Source organism: Ranitomeya imitator, chromosome 2, assembly GCF_032444005.1.
Source record: "Ranitomeya imitator isolate aRanImi1 chromosome 2, aRanImi1.pri, whole genome shotgun sequence".
Taxonomy (NCBI): domain Eukaryota; kingdom Metazoa; phylum Chordata; class Amphibia; order Anura; family Dendrobatidae; genus Ranitomeya; species Ranitomeya imitator.
This window is the reverse complement of record NC_091283.1, coordinates 374729914-374744382: the sequence shown is the minus strand read 5'-3', so window position 1 is coordinate 374744382 and position 14469 is coordinate 374729914.

Sequence of the window (14469 nt, the reverse complement as noted above, 5' to 3'; positions counted from 1 at the left end):
TCTCTCTTATACCAGGTCCTACTCTTGCCTTACCTCGCTGAGAATAAACGTCTACATCTGAATGGGTACATGTGAAACCTCTTCCTAGACTAAAATTCTCTCTCTCTATGGAGGGGTATTGGACCTGCTGTAATTAAAACACCTGTGGCTAGAAGGCGGAGTGCACGATCAGAAGGCTAGAGAATACATTTCAAAAACCTGACCTGCACATCCAAACATAGACTAAGTGTGAACAGGTGCTGAACCTAGAGTCGCCAACTCGTATATAGTTAAATAAATAAGGCAGCACACTGCAGCGCTAGAACATACAAACTTGAAATACGAAATTTGAACTGCATTACTGCACTAGAAATATGAAAAATGAGAGCGTTTAGCGCATAAAAATGGCCAATTTTATGTGTACCTGGTAGCCACTTTACGGCATCTCTCTTATACCAGGTCCTACGCTTGCCTTACCTCGCTAAGAATAAACGTCTACATCTGAATGGGTACATGTGAAACCTCTTCCTAGACTAAAATTCTCTCTCTCGTTTCTTTGGGTGGGCAGAACCAATATCTGCCTTCACCAGATTGTCCCTAAGATTGCGCGGCCTCTTGAAGCATGGAAGAAATGGAAGTTTAAATTCTGGGATATTGGGGTATGCCGTGGAGAGTAAGGGCCAGTGTTTCCTAATGCTCCTATGTAGAATGGATGTAACAGGATGGTAGACATGCACAAATTGGATGCGTCCACCCTGGTTCTTATTCTGGGTATGTGAGGAAGGATGTAATTGTTCATTCAGGACTTTAGTGGGGTAGCCCCAGCGGTGGAATTTAGTTGTCATGTCATGTAGACGTACCTCACGTGTCTCCCTATCGGAGACAATACGGTGGACCCGCTGGTGATGAGATCTAGGTATAGCCCGTTTGACCGCTGGGGGATGAAAACTGTTATAATGTAGAATACTGTTGCGGTCAGTGGGTTTTATGTGTAGGTCAGTCATAAGGTATCTGTCTGTGTCTTTCTGGACAACCGTGTCCAGTAAACTGACCGATTCGGCATCATGGGTGATTGTAAACTTAATACCAGGCCATGTACCATTAAGGAATGTTAAATAAATAAAACACAGTGTACCCACAGTTGGTTAAAAAAATTTGTCACATCATATTTCAATGTAGAAAAAATACATAAATTAATAACACTAGGAAATAGTCAACCACCAGGGTGCACTGTGCCCGACTGTAGTGAAAACCACTGCACAAGAGGTGCCAAAGACAAGGCAATGCCACACGGACCAAAAGAAGGAAAACTATGCAAGGCGTAGGAATATTAAAATATGGCTTTAGTGAAAGAAATGCCAGTGATTACATAATCAAAAAGGAATATTTAAAAACATAAACAATTCCACGCAACATCTAAGATTAAGGTGCACACTTGCACACAGCTACCACGAGGTTGAGAAGTGATGGCGTCTGCCCAGATTAATATATCTAGATGTGCAATTGTACGGCGGCCAGAATTATAAGATATTGCATATACCTGGGGGGGAGGGGCTCGATCCTGTGCCAGCGCGTACCCGATGCGCGTTTCGGAACTATCCTTCGTCAGGGGTGAAAGGATATTACCGAAATGCACATCGGGTACGCGCTGGCACAGGATCGAGCCCCCCCCCCAGGTATATCCAATATCTTATAATTCTGGCTGTACAATTGCACATCTAGATATATTAATCTGGGCAGACGCCATCACTTCTCAACCTCGTGGTAGCTGTGTGCAAGTGTGCACCTTAATCTTAGATGTTTTTGGCCAGGTTTTGGCACATTACCACATTTTTTTACCATGTGGCAAGTTTCCTCACTATTGCACTTTATATACGTATTTGCGGTTTATCTTATAGGGTTTATACCCCCCTTTTTTATACATTGGGTTATTTTTTATATGGTTATACTTGTGCAATATTCTCTATTTATATTTTCATGTGCACTTTATGTGTGTTATTTTAATCAGCCTTTTAACCCCTTTACCCCAAGGGTGGTTTGCACGTTAATGACCGGGCCAATTTTTACAATTCTGACCACTCCCTTTATGAGGTTATAACTCTGGAACGCTTCAACGGATCCCAGTGATTCTGACATTGTTTCTCGTGACATATTGTACTTCATGACAATGGTAAAAATTCTTTGATAGTACCTGCGTTTATTTGTGAAAAAAAATGGAAATTTGGCGAAAATTATGAAAATTTCGCAATTTTCCAACTTTGAATTTTTATGCAATTAAATCACAGAGATATGTCACACAAAATACTTAATAAGTAACATTTCCCACATGTCTACTTTACATCAGCACAATTTTGGAACCAAAATTTTTTTTTGTTAGGGAGTTATAAGGGTTAAAAGTTGACCAGCAATTTCTCATTTCTACAACACCATTTTTTTTTAGGGACCACATCTCATTTGAAGTCATTTTGAGGGGTCTATATGATAGAAAATACCCAAGTGTGACACCATTCTAAAAACTACACCCCTCAAGGTGCTCAAAACCATATTCAAGAAGTTTATTAACCCTTCTGTTGCTTCACAGGAATTTTTTGAATGTTTAAATAAAAATGAACATTTAACTTTTTTTCACAAAATATTTAATTCAGCTCCAATTTGTTTTATTTTACCAAGGGTAACAGGAGAAAATGGACCCCAAACATTGTTGTACAATTTGTCCTGAGTACGCCAATACCCCACATGTGGGGGTAAACCACTGTTTGGGCACATGGCAGAGCTCGGAAGCGAAGGAGCGCCATTTGACTTTTCAATGCAAAATTGACTGGAATTGAGATGGGACGCCATGTTTCGTTTGGAGAGCCCCTGATGTGTCTAAACATTGAAACCCCCCACAAATGACACCATTTTGGAAAGTAGACCCCCTAAGGCACTTATCTAGAGGTGTGGTGAGCACTTTGACCCACCAAGTGCTTCACAGAAGTTTATAATGTAGAACCGTAAAAATAAAAAATCATATTTTTTCACAAAAATTATCTTTTCGCCCCCAATTTTTTATTTTCCCAAGGGTAAGAGAAGAAATTGGACCCCAAAAGTTGTTGTACAATTTGTCCTGAGTACGCTGATAGCCCATATGTGGGGGTAAACCACTGTTTGGGCGGATGGGAGAGCTCGGAAGGGAAGGAGCGCCGTTTGACTTTTCAATGCAAAATTGACAGGAATTGAGATGGGACACCATGTTGCGTTTGAAGAGCCACTGATGTGCCTAAACATTGAAACCCCCCACAAGTGACACCATTTTGGAAAGTAGACCCCCTAAGGAACTTATCTAGAGGTGTGGTGAGCACTTTGACCCACCAAGTGTTTCACAGAAGTTTATAATGCAGAGCCGTAAAAATAAAACAAAATTTTTTTCCCACAAAAATTATTTTTTTAGCCCCCAGTTTTGTATTTTCCCGAGGGTAACAGGAGAAATTGGACCCCAAAATTTGTTGCCCAATTTGTCCTGAGTGCGATGATACACCATATGTGGGGGGAGCCACTGTTGGGCACATGGGAGGGCTCGGAAGGGAAGGAGTGCCATTTGAATGCAGACTTAGATGGAATGGTCTGCAGGTGTCACATTGCGTTTGCAATAATTATTTTGGCATCGCTTTATTCTCAGGACTATAACTTTTTTATTTTTTTGCTGATGCTGTATGGCGGCTCCTTTTTTGCGGGACAAGATGACGTTTTCAGTGGTACTATGGTTATTTATATCTGTCCTTTTGATCGCGTGTTATTCCACTTTTTGTTCGGCGGTATGGTAATAAAGCGTTGTTTTTTGCCTCGTTTCTTTTTTTTTTTTCTTACGGTGTTTACTGAAGGGGTTAAATAGTGGGCCAGTTTTATAGGTTGGGCCGTTACGGACGCGGCGATACTAAATATATGTACTTTTATTGTTTTGTGTTTTTTTATTTAGATAAAGAAATGTATTTATGGGAATAATATTTTTTTTTTTTTCATTATTTTGGAATATTTTTTTTTATTTTTTTTTACACATTTGAAAAAAATTTTTTTTACTTTTTTACTTTGTCCCAGGTGGGGACATCACAGATCGGTGATCTGACAGTTTGCACAGCACACTGTCAGATCACCAATCTGAGAGCAGTGCAGGCTGCTTCACAGTGCCTGCTCTGAGCAGGCTCTGTGAAGCCACCTCCCTCCCTGCAGGACCCGGATCCACGGCCATCTTGGATCCGGGGCTCAAGCAGGCAGGGAGGGAGGTAAGACCCTCGCAGCAACGCGATCACATCGCGTTGCTGCGGGGGGCTTAGGGAAGCTCGCAGGGAGCCCCCTCCCTGCGCGATGCTTCCTTGCACCGCCGGCACATCGCGATCATCTTTGATCGCGGTGTGCCAGGGGTTAATGTGCCAGGGGCGGTCCGTGACCACTCCTGGCACATAGTGCCGGATGTCAGCTGCGATAGGCAGCTGACACCCGGCCGCGATCGGCGGCGCTCCCCCCGTGAGCGCCGCCGATCGCGCTGGACGTACTATCCCGTCCATGGTCATGACGGGATAGTACGTCCGATGTCAGAAAGGGGTTAAACACTAATTCACTAATTCACTTTATATCGCCATATGGGTAGATTTGCACATTAATATATATATTTTATATACATAGATAATTTTGTACCATTTGATTTTTTTCTTTTGCACTTTATATTGCTTTTTGTATAGCTTTTTTTATTAAAATCCTGGTACTGTGGAGGCCATATTGCTGGAAAATATATACAGCCCTGAAATCCTGTTGTTGCGCGGAATTGTTTATGTTTTTAAATATTTCTTTTTGATTATGTAATCACTGGCATTTCTTTCAATAAAGCCATATTTTAATATTCCTACGCCTTGCATAGTTTTCCTTCTTTTGGTCCGTGTGGCATTGCATTGTCTTTGGCATTAAAGAATGTGAAGAAAGTCTCTAAGGATTCCAACGTGCCCCCCCATAAGCAAAAAACGTCATCTATATAGCGTGTCCAATAGAGGACATTAGCCACGTATAGGGGATGTTTGTAGATGGTGGATTCCTCAAAATGAGCCATATAGGCGTTTGCATAGGGGGGCGCTACGTTGGAACCCATAGCGGTCCCACGGGTCTGAAGAAAAAACTGGTCCTGAAATAAAAAGTAATTGTTAAATAGGACCAGAGAGAGAAGGTCCACACATAGATGAATTTGATGAAAACAAGACCACCAAGGGCCAAATATATGAAAAGGTGCCAAAAAGACTAATCCCCATGTGGATGTCTTAAAAGATACACCTCACGGACACTCCCAATGAATACTACCAACAATATAGAAAAATAGGAGTAAAAACGTCCAATTCAATAGAAAAAAGGTAAATTTTTATTAGTTACAAAATAATAGAACAGACTAGGATCAGGTAGTGAAGGCTACCAATGTCCAGACATACAGGTACACAAATGGGCAATAAATAAAGTGCTTAGTGCATATTATTACAAGGAGAACCAAACAGTAATGGGCAAAAGCAGTGTAACACCAAAAATAATGGTGAATGCGCGCTCAGTACATGAAGCCCAAGTTCCCCCACATTAGCCTTGCTTACCCATAGTGTATTAGAGTCTGGACACGCGCCACGCCAACACCGACGTGCGTTTCGCTTATATTTCTCAAGGTGCGGACCGCAATTAATACACGCGGCTGCTCGCGGCAAGCCAGACAAGCGGCGAACACCGCGTCAAACGGCTGCACAGCAAGGGTAAGACATCCTCACCCTCCTCCTCACGAACACAGACGGATGCCTGTATCTCATCACATCTATTTACATCTCAACAGGCCGCTATTCTGTATACATTCCCCGCATGGATTAAGGGTATGTCGTTAACCCCATATGACTCCTCACGGTCAGGTTCTTTCTCCTTATGCACATCTTATTCTACATTACAGAAATGCCACAATATCTGCCTAATATTATAGGCTTTCCATAAGTACCATCCACAAAACGGTATGTGACCCCTTCTATACCACCTCATCACCCTTCTATACTCTATTACCAATGTTGTGCCAGGATCAGTTGGTTCTTCTTTTCTTTATGTATTCTGATATTGTACCAAAACGTTATGCCATATAGTTGCTATATGCTTACCAGCTAGTCCATCTTGTATATATTTTATTTTATTTGGTTTTTCTTTGTATATTTAGTAATATTATATTCTGTTCACAGTAACTGATGAAGGTCAAAATTTGTGACCGAAACGTTTTTGTTACTGTAAAATAAAACCACTTGCATACAAGTTGAGTGCCAGGTTTTGTTATATATATGCCAACCTTATGAAGACCTACAGAAAACGTTTCACCTCTGTCATTGCCAACAAAGGATATATAACAAAATATTGAGATGAACTTTTGTTAATGACCAAATACTTATTTTCCACCATAATGCGCCAAATAAATCTTGCCAAATCAGACAAGGTGATTTTCTGGATTTGTTTTCTCTTTATGACTCTCATAGTTGTGGACTACCTATGATGTCAATTACAGGTCTTCCACAATTGGTGGCTGACTAAATACTTTTTCCCCACTGTATGTATAGATATATATCTACTATATAATTGTCTAAGGGTAACTTCCATCTTTCTGTCTGTCACAGATATTCATTGGTCGCGGCCTCTGTCTGTCCTGGAAATCCAAGTCGCCGATTGGTCACGGCAAAACAGCCACGGCCAATCAGCGACGGGCACAGTCCGGAAGAAAATGGCCGCTCCTTACTACCCGCAGTCAGTGGTCTCGCATACTCCCCTCCACTCACTGCTCACACAAAGTTAATGCCGGCGGTAACGGACCTCGTTATGCCGCGGGTAACGCACTCCGTTACTGCCGCTATTAACCCTGTGTGTCCCCAACCTTTTACTATTGATGCTGCCTATGCAGCATCAATTTTAAAAAAAATGTAATGTTAAAATTAATAAAAAGCAAAAAACCTGCTATATTCACCCTCCGTTGTCCGCTGAGCCACTCGCACCTGCGAGACCGCTAAGTCATCTGGGTAATTTCGCAATGCATCCTGGGAACAGAAGATGGCGGCAGCCGGGCGCCTATCGACGGAGCTTCGGTGGATCCCAGGGGTGAGTATATAACTGTTTTTTATTTTAATTACTTTTTTAACAGGGATATGGTGCCCACACTGCTGTATACTACGTGGGATGTGTTACATACCGCGTGGCTCTGTGCTGTATACTACATAGGCAGTGTTATATACTATGTGGGCTGTGTGATATACTCCATGGGCTGTGCTATATATTACGTGGCCACTGTTATATACTGCGTGGGCTGTGCTATATACTACGTGACTGGGCAATATACTACGTGCCTCTGTGCTGTATACTACGTGGCTCTGTGCTGTATACTACGCGGCTCTGTGCTGTATACTATGTCACTGGGCAATATACTACATGGCTGGGCAATATACTACGTGGCTGGGCAATATACTACGTGGCTCTGTGCTGTATACTACATCGATGGGCAATATACTACATCGCTGGGCAATATACTACGTGACTGGGCAATATACTACGTGACTGGGCAATATACTACGTGACTGGGCAATATACTACGTAGCTGTGCAATATACTACATGTCTGTGCTGTATACTACGTCGCTGTGCAATATACTACGTCGCTGGGCAATATACTACGTGGACATGCATATTCTAGAATACCCGATGCGTTAGACCAAAAGTTTGGACACACCTCATTTAAAGATTTTTCTGTATTTTCATGACTATGAAAATTGTAAATTCACACTGAAGGCATCAAAACTATGAATTAACACGTGTGGAATTATATACTTAACAAAAAAGTGTGAAACAGCTGAAATTATGTCTTACATTCTAGGTTCTTCAAAGTAGCCACCTTTTGCTTTGATGACTGTTTTGCACACTCTTGGCATTCTCTTGATGAGCTTCAAGAGGTAGTCATCGGGAATGGTTTTCACTTCACAGGTGTGCCCTGACAGGTTTAATAAGTGAAATTTCTTGCCTTACAAATATGGTTGGGACCATCAGCTGTGTTATGCAGAAGTCTGGTGGATACACAGCTGATAGTCCTTCTGAATAGACTGTTAGAATTTGTATTATGGCAAGAAAAAAGCAGCTAAGTAAAGAAAAACGAGTGGCCATCATTACTTTAAGAAATGAAGGTCAGTCAGTCCAAAAAATTGGGAAAACTTTGAAAGTGTCCCCAAGTGCAGTGGCAAAAACCATCAAGCGCTACAAAGAAACTGGCTTACATGGGGACCGCCCCAGGAAAGGAAGACCAAGAGTCACCTCTGCTTCTGAGGATAAGTTTATCCGAGTCACCAGCCTCAGAAATCGCAGGTTAACAGCTGCTCAGATTAGAGGTCAGGTCATTGCCACACAGAGTTCTAGCAGCAGACACATCTCTACAGCAACTGTTAAGAGGAGACTTAGTGCAGCAGGCCTTCATGGTAAAATAGCTGCTAGGAAACTACTGCTAAGGACAGGCAACAAGCAGAAGAGACTTGTTTGGGCTAAAGAACACAAGGAATGGACATTAGACCAGTGGAAATCTGTGCTTTGGCCTGATGAGTCCAAATTTGAGATCTTTGGTTCCAACCACCGTGTCTTTGTGCAACGCGGAAAAGGTGAACGGATAGACTCTACATGTCTGGTTCCCATCGTGAAGCATGGAGGAGGAGGTGTGATGGTGTGGGGGTGCTTTGCTGGTGACATTGTTGGGGATTTATTCAAAATTGAAGGCATACTGAACCAGCATGGCTACCACAGCATCTTGCAGCGGCATGGTATTCCATTCGGTTTGCGTTTAGTTGGACCATAATTTATTTTTCAACAGAACAATGACCCCAAACACACCTCCAGGTTGAGTACGGGCTATTTGACCAAGAAGGAGAGTGGTGGGGTGCTATGCCAGATGACCTGGCCTCCACAGTCACCAGACCTGAACCCAATCGAGATGGTTTGTGGTGAGCTGGACCGCAGAGTGAAGGTAAAAGGGCCAACAAGTGCTAAGCATCTCTGGGAACTCCTTCAAGATTGTTGGAAGACCATTCCCGGTGACTACATCTTGAAGCTCATCAAGAGAATGCCAAGAGTGTGCAAAGCAGTCATCAAAGCAAAAGGTGGCTACGTTGAAGAATCTAGAATATAAGACATAATTTCAGTTGTTTCATACTAATTTGTTGAGTATACATTTCCGCCTGTGTTAATTCATAGTTTTGATGCCTTCAGTGTGAATGTACAATTTTCACAGTCATGAAAATACAGAAAAATCTTTAAATGAGGTGTGTCCAAACTTTTGGTCTGTACTGTATATATATATATATATAGAGAGAGAGAGAGAGAAAAAATATATATATACAGTATATATACACAAACACAAATTGTAAAATTATTCACCCCCATGTCTTTTAACCTATTTTGTTACACTGCAGCCTGTGTTTAAATATTTTTATAATCCAATTTGTGTGTGATATATCAGCAATAAACTGGTTAAGTAAAGTGAGAGAAATATGAGGATAAATTAAATTTATGGAATCAAATAACGAAAAATTGTTCTGTGGATTGTATTAACACCTTTTGCTATGAAGCTCCTACAAATTTCTGGTGAAAGCAATTATTTTCATGAGTCACATGCTTTGTGAAAGGAAGTCCACCTGTGTGCGATCTAAGTGTCACATGGTCTGTCAATATACACACACCTTTTCTGAATGGCCAAAGAGACTGCCACACTATTAACCCCTTTACCCCCAAGGGTGGTTTGCACGTTATGGACCTGGCCAATTTTTACAATTCTGACCACTGTCCCTTTATGAGGTTATGAAATTCAAGGGAAAAGAAAGCGGTGGTTCAACACTAAAATCCTTGTTTTGGTCTCATTTCCAGCGCTCCTAGGACCGTTATTACTATTTACTGCCTTTATGAGGTTATAACTCTGGAACGCTTCAACAGATCCTGGTGATTCTGACATTGTTTTCTCATGACATATTGTACTTCATGATAGTGGTAAAATTTCTTTGATATTACCTGCGTTTATTTGTGAAAAAAAAACGGAAATTTGGTGAAAATTTTGAAAATTTCGCAATTTTCCAACTTTGAATTTTTATGCAATTAAATCACAGAGATGTGTCACACAAAATACTTAATAAGTAACATTTCCCACATGTCTACTTTACATCAGCACAATTTTGGAACCAACATTTTTTTTTGTTAGAGAGTTATAAGGGTTAAAAGTTGACCAGCAATTTCTCATTTTTACAACACCATTTTTTTTTAGGGACCACATCTTATTTGGAGTCATTTTGAGGGGTCTATATGATAGAAAATACCCAAGTGTGACACCATTCTAAAAACTGCACCCCTCAAAGTGCTCAAAACCACATTCAAGAAGTTTATTAACCCTTCAGGTGTTTCACAGTAATTTTTGGAATGTTTAAATAAAAATGAACATTTAACTTTTTGTCACAAAAAATTTACTTCAGCTCCATTTTGTTTTATTTTACCAAGGGTAACAGGAGAAAATTGACCCCAAACGTTGTTGCACAATTTGTCCTGAGTACGCCGATACCCCACATGTGGGGGTAAACCACTGTTTGGGCGCATGACAGAGCTCGGAAGCGAAGGAGCGCCATTTGACTTTTCAATGCAAAATTGACTGGAATTGAGATGGGACGCCATGTTGCGTTTGGAGAGGCACTGATGTGCCTAAACATTGAAACCCCACCACAAGTGACACCATTTTGGAAAGTAGACCCCCTAAGGAACTTATCTAGAGGTGTGGTGAGCACTTTGACCCACCAAGTGCTTCACAGAAGTTTATAATGCAGAACCGTAAAAATAAAAAATTGTTTTTTTCACAAAAACTATCTTTTCGCCCCCAATTTTTTATTTTCTCAAGGGTAAGAGAAGAAATTGGACCCTAAAAGTTGTTGTCCAATTTGTCCTGAGTACGCTGATACCCCATATGTGGCAGTAAACCACTGTTTGGGCACATGGGAGAGCTCGGAAGGGAAGGAGCGCCGTTTGACTTTTCAATGCAAAATTGACAGGAATTGAGATGGGACACCATGTTGCGTTTGGAGAGCCACTGATGTGCCTAAACATTGAAACCCCCCACAAGTGACAACATTTTGGAAAGTAGACCCCCTAAGGAACTTATCTAGATGTGTGGTGAGCACTTTGACCCACCAAGGGCTTCACAGAAGTTTATAATGCAGAGCCGCAAAAATAACACAAAAATTTTTTCACCCAGTTTTGTATTTTCCTGAGGGTAACAGGAGAAATTGAACCCCAAAAGTTGTTGTCCAATTTGACAGGAATTGAGATGGGACACCATGTTGCGTTTGGAGAGCCACTGATGTGCCTAAACATTGAAACCCCCCCCACAAGTGACACCATTTTGGAAAGTAGACCCCCTAAGGAGCTTATCTAGATGTGTGGTGAGCACTTTGACCCACCAAGGGCTTCATAGAAGTTTATAATGCAGAGCCGCAAAAATAACACAAAAATTTTTTCACCCAGTTTTGTATTTTCCTGAGGGTAACAGGAGAAATTGGACCCCAAACGTTGTTGTCCAATTTGTCGTGAGTGCGCTGATACCCCATATGTGGGGGGGAACCACCGTTTGGGCACATGGGAGGGCTCGGAAGGGAAGGAGCGCCATTTGGAATACAGACTTAGATGGAATGGTCTGCAGGCGTCACATTGCGTTTGCAGAGCCCCTAATGTACCTAAACAGTAGAAACCCCCCACAAGCGACACCATTTTGGAAAGTAGACCCCCTAAGGCACTCATCTAGATGTGATGTGAGAGCTTTGAACCCCCAAGTGTTTCACTACAGTTTATAACACAGAGCCGCGCAAATAAAAATTTTTTTTTTTTTGCACAAGAATTATTTTTTAGCCCCCAGTTTTGTATTTTTCCAAGGGTAACAGGAGAAATTGGACCCTAAATATTGTTGTCCAATTTGTCCTGAGTACCCTGATACCCGATATGTGTGGGAGAACCACCGTTTGAGCGCATGGCAGAGCTCGGAAGGGAAGGAGCATCATTTTGAATGCAGACTTAGATGGATTGATCTGCAGGCGTCACATTGCGTTTGCAGAGCCCCTAATGTACCTAAACAGTAGAAACCCCCCATAAGTGACCCCATACTGGAAACTAGACCCCCCAAGGAACTTATCTAGATGTGTTGTGAGAACTTTGAACCCCCAAGTGTTTCACTACTGTTTATAACGCAGAGCCGTGAAAATAAAAAATCCTTTTTTTTCCCCACAAAAATTATTTTTTAGCCCCCAGTTGTGTATTTTCCCAAGGGTAACAGGAGACATTGGACCCCAAAAGTTGTTGTCAATTTGTCCTGAGTACGCTGATACCCATATGTTGGGGTAAACCCCTGTTTGGGCACACGGGAGAGCTTGGAAGGGAAGGAGCACTGTTTTACTTTTTCAACGCAGAATTGGCTGGAATTGAGATCAGACGCCATGTCGCGTTTGGAGAGCCCCTGATGTGCCTAAACAGTGGAAACCCCCCAATTATAACTGAAACCCTAATCCAAGCACACCCCTAACCCTAATCCCAATGGTAACCCTAACTACACCTCTAACCCAGACACACCCCTAACCCTAATCCCAACCCTATTCCCAACCGTAAATGTAATCTAAACCCTAACCGTAACTTTAGCCCTAACCCTAACTTTAGCTCCAACCCTAACTGTAGCCTTAACCCTAGCCCTAACTCTAGCCCCAACCCTAACCCTAGCCCCAACCCTAACCCTAACCCTAGCCCTAACCCTATCCCTAACCCTATCCCTAGCCCTAACCCTAATGTGAAAATGGAAATAAATACATTTTTTAAATTTTTTAATTTTTCCCTAACTAAGGGGGTGATGAAGGGGGGTTTGATTTACTTTTATAGCGGGTTTTTTAGCAAATTTTTATGATTGGCAGCCGTCACACACTAAAAGACGCTTTTTATTGCAAAAAATATTTTTTGCGTTACCACATTTTGAGACCTATAATTTTTCCATATTTTGGTCCACAAAGTCATGTGAGGTCTTGTTTTTTGCGGGACAAGTTGATGTTTTTATTGGTAACCTTTTTGGGGCACGTGACATTTTTTGATCGCTTTTTATTCCGATTTTTGTGAGGCAGAATGACCAAAAACCAGCTATTCATGAATTTCTTTTGGGGGAGGCGTTTATACCGTTCCGCATTTGGTAAAATTGATAAAGCAGTTTTATTCTTTGGGTCAGTACGATTACAGCGATACCTCATTTATGTCTTATTTTATGTTTTGGCGCTTTTATACGATAAAAACTAATTTATAGAAAAAATAATTATTTTTGCATCACTTTATTCTGAGGACTATAACTTTTTTATTTTTTTGCTGATGATGCTGTATGGTGGCTCATTTTTTGCGGGAGAAGATGACGCTTTTAGCGGTACCATGGTTATTTATATCAGTCTTTTTGATCGCGTGTTATTCCACTTTTTGTTCGGCGGTATGATAATAAAGCATTGTTTTTTGCTTTGTTTTTTTTTTTTTTCTTACGGTGTTTACTGAAGGGGTTAACTAGTGGGCCAGTTTTATAGGTCGGGTCGTTACAGACGCGGCGATACTAAATATGTGTACTTTTATTGTTTGTTTGTTTTTTTATTTAGATAAAGAAATGAATTTATGGGAATAATATATATATATTTTTTTTATTATTTAGGAATTATTTTTTTTTACACGTGTGGAATTTTTTTTTTTAACTTTTTTACTTTGTCCCAGGGGGGGACATCACATATCGGTGATCTGACAGTTTGCACAGCACTCTGTCAGATCACCGATCTGACTCAGAGCATTGCAGGCTTCACAGTGCCTGCTTTGAGCAGGCTCTGTGAAGCCACCTCTGTGGCCATCTTGGATCCGGGCCTGGAGCAGGGAGGGAGGTAGGGAGACCCTCGCAGCAACGCAATCACATCGCGTTGCTGCGGGGGACTCAGGGAAGCCCGCAGGGAGCCCCCTCCCTGCGCGATGCTTCCCTGTACCGCCGGCACACCGCGATCATGTTTGGTCACGGTGTGTCAGGGGTTAATGTGCTGGGTGCGGTCCGTGACCGCTCCTGGCACATAGTGCCGGATGTCAGCTGCGATAGCCCCGTGAGCGCGGCTGATCGCGCTGGACGTACTATTCCATATCCATCCGGCCGGCAGATTCGTTCCAATGTGAATTTTGATCACTGTGATAGGTTTTATCACAGTGATCAAAATAAAAAAAAACAGTAAATGACCCCCCCCCCCTTTGTCACCCCCATAGGTAGGGACAATAATAAAATAAAGATTTTTTTTTTTCCCACTAAGGTGGGAGTTAGAACTAGGGTTAGGGTTAGGGTTCGGTATGTGCACACGTATTCTGGTCCTCTGCGGATTTTTCCGCAGCGGATTTGATAAATCCGCAGTGCTAAACTGCTGTGGAT